We start from the raw sequence: 7,230 nt of genomic DNA, 5'->3' as shown, positions 1-7,230 counted from the left end.
GATTTTGAACTAATTACGTTATTGTTTTGACCTTGATCAATTAACAATAACGTAATTAGTTCTAAATCTGAACTTCTTAAAAATGTCAAATGAAATATTTAAATAGGTTTCCCACACTAATCCCAATTTAAATTTTAATTTAACGTCAGAATATTACATGGATAATTTTTTGTACTATAAACTATTTTATAAGCATTAACTGCCTACTAATTTGGACTACAAGAGGTTTTAATTCGATTTGTTAATGTGCCTCGTAATTATACTCTGCACTTACCTATGCTAATATTTATTCATAAAAAACGTTTAATGGTAATGTCATTGTTTAAATAAATAATCTTCCAGAATGAAATAGTATTACGCTAATCTCTTTTAATGGGATTAATGTTGTCAGATAAACGTAAGACAAAGATTTTTAATGTTCTTGCGTAATTACGTTTATAAAAAAAATGTCTTCAGTTCGAACAAGTTAAATGCTGTAACTTTCGGATCATTAATATTGGAAAATGAATTAATCAAAGATAAGAAATTATATAATTCATTATTATGCGTGTACATATCAACTGATATCAACACCTTCAATTATGAATTATTAATTTTGAGTCATGACAAGAAAATAATAATTTATGGAATAGTTAGATTTTGCGGTCAACTTAATTTATTTCACTTAATTTGCATATCCTCTTGTAGGTATGTGTATGTAATTGTAAGATGTAATGTAATTCTATTTTTAACACAATGTTGCTAACGCAATTGAACCGATCTGGAACAAATAGAATGAATTAAATGATTTATATACTTACACTAATATTCTGGGCAACTTTTTTGGTTAATTTATGTAGCAGGTGATTAAAGACAGAATTAAGTATTATAATATGTGCAAGTATGCATTAGTGTAATATTAAAGATCAAGGCTGTTTAAAGTTTTAAATTTTAATTTTACAAGGAAAGCTGTAATATCTTTTTAAAGTAGGTTTTACCATACTTAACAGAATGGTAATATTAATTATAAATAGTTGTTATTGTAGTCAGTTTAGCGATTTATTAATTAAAAAAATGACAAATAGAGATGGAAATCTATCTCGTTTGACGCCAAATGCCCATTATAAATATTTCTGAAAGGAATCGTCCTATAAAATTCATGGAAACACATATCTCTGCAAAGATATTCCCGAGATAAAAATGTTCAGTCTCTCAGAGTCTCTGAATGCGAGACTCGAGTCTCCGTCTCTCATCGAGTATCTCTGGTTTCCGGAGAGAGAGACTGTCGAGAGACTGTCAAAAAGACTGTTTAGCATCTCTGAACGAGAGACTCGAGTCGCTCATAGAGAGATCCTCATTTCGTATCCAGTCTCTGAACGAGAGACTCGAATCTCTCAATAAGTGGTGTCTCGATAGACATGATTTTTTAAATTTTCTAAGTTCAACATATTTCAGAGATGCCAGTCTTTCTACGAGAGACTCGAGTCTCTCAATTTTTCAGTTTTATTCATTCAGTCTCTCTGTGAGAGACTCGAATCCCTGAATTAACAATTTTATCGTTCGAGCCTCTCATACAGAGACTGTGACAGATCCATAAAAACACCTAGACAATAACTGAGATACCGTGAAAGACTGTAAGAGACGCTCTCAGAGACGCTGAAAGACTACGAAAGACTCTGAGAGACTGGAGAGAGACTAAAATTTTTGTCTATTGTTGACTGGTAACTTTACGTAATCCTTTTGGAGATATTTTAGTATGGTTTTGAAGTAATTTAGGTTTTGTGTTTTATCAGAAATCCGCCATCTATATTAGTACAAAGAAAAAATATTAATAGTCAATATTTTAAATGCAGCTAAAGGGAGCGCTACCTTTTAGTCTTGCAAACTTTACGTGTGCACTCTGTTGACCCTCCAAATTCAAAAATACGGCTAAACATATGTGTGTGTGTGTGGGGGGGGGGGGTGTTTGAGGTTCTATTCTGAACCAATACTCTGTCCTTTTTTCTGTTTATTTCTCATTAATTAATGATTTAGGCTATTTATGTTGTTGTCTCTTTTTTAATTTAAATAATTAATATTTATATACAACGCAACGTTAAATGTGTATTAAAGAATTGTACGGAATATTCCTTAATCAATAATACTTAACAAAACTAGCTTTCATTTTTGATTGCAATGCTGAATATACTTTCCGTAGGTTACTAATTCCATTTTGAATGCCATGGCCAAAAGAAGGTAATAACAAAAACAAAACAACCAATTCTATTACATTCAAACTGCATAAATTATACTGATTGATTGCTTTTCGTATAAGAAGGTTGTTTTTTTATTTGTTCTGCTGATGATTTGATGATCTGCAGCAGTTATTGTCGATTACAGAGAAAAAATTAAAGTAATCGGTATTTTTTATAAATGAAGGAAGTTTACGATTCTTGATTTCAATTACTTTATTTACCATGTAGATACTCCAACTTCGAGCATAAAGTGACGTCCTTGCATAAACACACCTTAAACCAATAATTTTTTACCAATTTTCTTTTTATAAATAAAGATGTCAGTTACACAAAAGTGTCTCATTCGATGTAAACAAATGAGTACACCTCAAAATAACATTTATGGATAATGGTAATTCACAGTATATTTCAAAATTTAGTTGATTATCCATAATGGTTAGGAAAATCTTCCGACAAATATCTCCACAACGTAAAAAAAATATATTAAAAGCGTATGCTTAGAGCACGACTATGTATGGTTGTGAAATGATAGAAAAGGTTAAAAATGAGATCGTATTAGAAACAGAAGCAAAAACGGGAGTCAGAGACAGACCTAGATTATACTACTGCTAGCAAATAGTTAGAGGTTACTATAGTTTTCGAAAAATGCGAAGATTGACTCAAAGTAGGAACATATGTACAGGTGGGAGTCTAATTAGTCTTCGTGTTGAAAACATTGCGACCATGATGATGATGGTAGAGCAGAAGAACTCTGAGATTTTTTAGCTAAAGGTGTGCCATGCATCAGAAGCCAAAAGGAAGAGAGGTAGCTGAATTTTTAAAAATTGAGGATTGCGAGAATATTCAGTTTCCCGTCAAATGAAGACAAACTGCAGCTAGGTTCATCCGTAATTTTCGTTGCTCCCTTCTCAAACTTTTTCAACACTTCCTTTAGATATAAATTATGGACTACTTAAGACTGCAAACCTCAATCTGTAAAAATTAAATGACAGCCCTTAAGCCCCAACTCAAAAGTAATCTCTATGCAGAGTGAATATTACTATAAAGTTGAGACCACCATTACTTTTGATATACGTAACTTTCGTGTAGGTTTAATGGTTTGAAATTAAATTCAGTTGTTTATATTGACAAATTAGGCGATTTCTGTCATACACGGAGTTACCTATAAATAATAATCTAAATAAGAAATGTACATATAACTAACGTATTTTTATAGAACTTGTTCTTTTTGGCTTTTCCATGTAGCAGCTTTGACTTCTATTTACATTTCGGATTATATCAGTTGCATTTAATTTAGAAAAAATGTCGAGTTTCTGCGAATTGTTACTTTTTTTTCATTTAATATTCACCGCATCAAAGTGCGAAAAGCTTAGTTCGACTAATAACAATTTGCATATGTAATTAATTATATGTTAAATAGAATTTACGCCTTTATAAGATTTGTCTCGATTATATTTGATTTATAGCACACCTAGTCACGTCAATTTTCCAGAAAATTATAGTAATTATTTACCAGTTCATTGCCAGTTTAAACCACAATGTTGTCTTTTCTAAATGATAGTTCTTGAGGAATACAGAATTCGTTGTCATTACTATTGTCATTAATCTAATAAACTTTTAGACTTTAGAATTATAGTACTTGTCATCTTTATACTTTTACCTGTATAAGACAAAAAAAAATGAAGCTGTTACAGCATCATAATAAATTTTGTTTTAGAAGTTTTGGTAATTTTTCGTTCGTAGAAATACAATAATTAATTTAATAAATACAATACTTTTTTTATTAGCTAGCCGTGTATAGAACAACTTTCTAAAACTACAAGTTGTAGGTTTTCCCTCTTTGTCTTGTAAATAAGTAATAAATTAGTGTTAACTTTTTATTGCTGTTTCCGATACGTGTTTACCTGTTGAAGACGTAACGGAGATACACGGAAAATGCGATATCACAATGTTTTGTATTGAATATGACATTAACGCCAATAAAAAGCCTTGTAATTTACTTTATGTAAAAATATTTAATAAATATCCCGTAGGGGAAGATCAATTTGGGCTTAGAAGAAATAGAGGAACCCGGGAGGCCATTCCAGCCTTATGGGTAACATTAGAGAAAACGATAGAAAAAAGAAAGAGTGCGTACATAGGATGTGTAGATTTAGAAAAAGCTTTTGTAATGTTAAATTGGACAAGATGTTAAATATACTTAAAATTGTAGGGATGAGTTACAAAGATAGAAGAGTGATTTGTACATAGTTTATATAAAGAGCAAAAGGCAGTTATACAGTTGGGGCAGCAATGTAGAGAAGTAAATATTAGGAAGGGAGTCAGACAAGGATGCACACTGTCACCGCTACTTTTTAATCTATACATCGAAGACACGATCAACATAATTAAAGACAGTACAACTGTGGGGATAGATATACAGGGGCAAAAAAGATAGCTTTAAATAAAATGGAAGCGGTATTGACAAAACAGTATTGTATGAAAATAAATAAAAGTAAAACAATGGTATGCAAGGGAAGAAAAAGTAAGGAAAAAGCGAATATAAAGAGACGAGAAATTACAGAAATTATTGTAGAATAAGTCAGATAAGTCAGGACGGAAGAAGTAGTAAGGATATAAAGCAGAAGATAGCGCAGGGTTGAGTCGCTTTCAATAAAAAGAAGTCATTTCTATGCTCGCGAACAGTTAATTTAGAAATTCGAAAAAGGTTGTTAAAGGAGTATGTTTGGATTACAGCTGCTAAATGTGGTGTTATAGGTGAATGATGAGGATACCGTGGATAGAGAAGGTTAGAAATGAAGAGATATTAGAAAGAATAGGAAAACAGAGGACTATGGAAATCAATAAGAAATAGGCGAGATAAATTGGTGGCACTGCTTCTCAGGCATGAAAGTCAGAGACATATTAGAGGCAGAAACGGAAGTTAGGAGGGTAGACGTAGGTAGACCTAGATTAGATTACTGCTCGCAAATAGTTAAGGGTATGAGTTGTTCTAGTTTTAGGGAAATGCGAAGATTAGCTCAGGATAGGAAAGAGTGAAGGTGTGTGCCCAACCAGTCTTTGGACTGACGACCTTATGAGGATGAATTGATACAGGATTCCAAAACTTTTGATGGAAAAACAGTATTCTTTATTAATTATCATTTCGATTTTTAGGGTTATTTTGAATGTAATAATTTCCATCACCAAGAATTACTGAACCTTGCCCGTTCCCTAATTACTACCCAAAATTCGGAAAATACTGGACTAATATTGTTCTGTTGTTTGAACTATTAATTTTAGTTAGCTATTTTATATACCTTTATGCTCTCTCGAATTATTATTGATTCACTTCTTAAGAATAGCTTATTTATTTTGAACGCAGTATTATTGACAGTTTAATTAAAGAAGAGTCATTTTATTTTCTTAGTATAGTATCATGACAAAAAATGTAAAACTGGTACTGTAGTAATACAAATGATACTTCATATTTATGCATCAATTACTGGTTGAAATTTTGCAAATAACAAATTGCCGATTCCCTTCATACTCTTCTAAGAAGTTTATTCAATCTTCTTTAACATCTTTTACAATAACTAATAACCATAATAATAACACCTAAACGTTACAGGAGGAAAAAACGATTACATCATTGACCTTGACGTTTACCTCGTTCACGTCTGATGCTAGCGTTTTGGGTTTTTGAAATGCATTATTTATAAAAGTATAGTTCGGCCTCAGTGCATTTTCAATGGTTACTGAACTAAATCCTTACTTCCAATTCCAATCCAAGATCTAGTTCTAATTGCAATTTCAATTCCCGTTTTGTTTTTATTTCTACTCATTGCGGCTCATGTATTTATTACGGAAAACAGCAAAATAGCTGTTAGGTTATGATCATAAAGTTATGGTAGGAAAAGACAACACGAACGAAGTACTTACTAATGTTACCTAACATCTAATATTGTAAAGGTTAGCGGCAGGATGAACAACGGTAATAAATGAATAAGCGATGTCTTCGAAACCAAAATATGACGGTAAAGCAGAAATTTTTCTTAACTTGAACCTAAATATAATGTGATATTTTTAATTATTAATAGTGGTTAATATGAAATATTAATGTGAAAATTTATCTTCAATTTTCCATCCACTACAAACTCCTCAGGTAAATAAGGGAAAATTTTTGTTGCTGTTGTCACACGCCCGCCGGGAATCGAACCCGAGAACTTTGGCTTTATGCACCAATGCTATTTATAAGGTGCGTTACGCCAAAGGTTCCGGGTTCGATTCCCGGCGGGGGTATGACAACAGCAACAAATATTTTCCCGCATTAACTTGAGGTACTTTGTACTGGTTGGAAAATTGAAAATGAATTTTTACATTATATTTAAATTACTCTAGTGTATTTTGAAACAATTTGATATACCTGTAGAAAAGTAAAATATTTTGTATTGCGATAGTAATTTTCAGGATAGTAGGTACAATAAGAATGGAAATTATTTCTTTAGGTCATCACAACTGTGCAAATCTAAAAACCCAAAGGTACAATTGCAATCAATTTCAGTGTTGTAATCAGAATCTTTTTGTAATGCTTTGATGAAATATAGCTTTCAAAAAGATTTGAAATTATGCTTTGATGAGAATAATTTGGCACTACTTGTAAGCTTCAATAAAACCTATGGGTATATGGGGCATAAAAATATTATAATTATAAAAAACAGACGTTTAAAATCGATAAAATTGCCAACGATAACAGTCACGTAAAATCAATCTGTTAGGATCGACAATAACCTACCTGTAAATAGATACATAAGTACTGTTCGTTTCAAGAAGTTGGAGATATGCCCCTTCGCTTTATTAGGATGCGCCGTAGCATAATTCCAAATTCAATCATATTTGTCTGCGGAGCTCATTTCTCCACCGATCATCGAGCGAGAAATAGACAAAAGTGTGCAGTACCATTTGCAAAATTATTTAAACTGCCTCGTTAAAATTTAAGAATATGCTTTATTTAAAAGCATATTTAGCCAAAAATAAT

Source organism: Agrilus planipennis, unplaced genomic scaffold (genome assembly GCF_000699045.2).
Source record: "Agrilus planipennis isolate EAB-ADULT unplaced genomic scaffold, Apla_2.0 scaffold55, whole genome shotgun sequence".
Classification (NCBI taxonomy): domain Eukaryota; kingdom Metazoa; phylum Arthropoda; class Insecta; order Coleoptera; family Buprestidae; genus Agrilus; species Agrilus planipennis.
Note: the sequence above shows the minus strand (reverse complement) of the source record.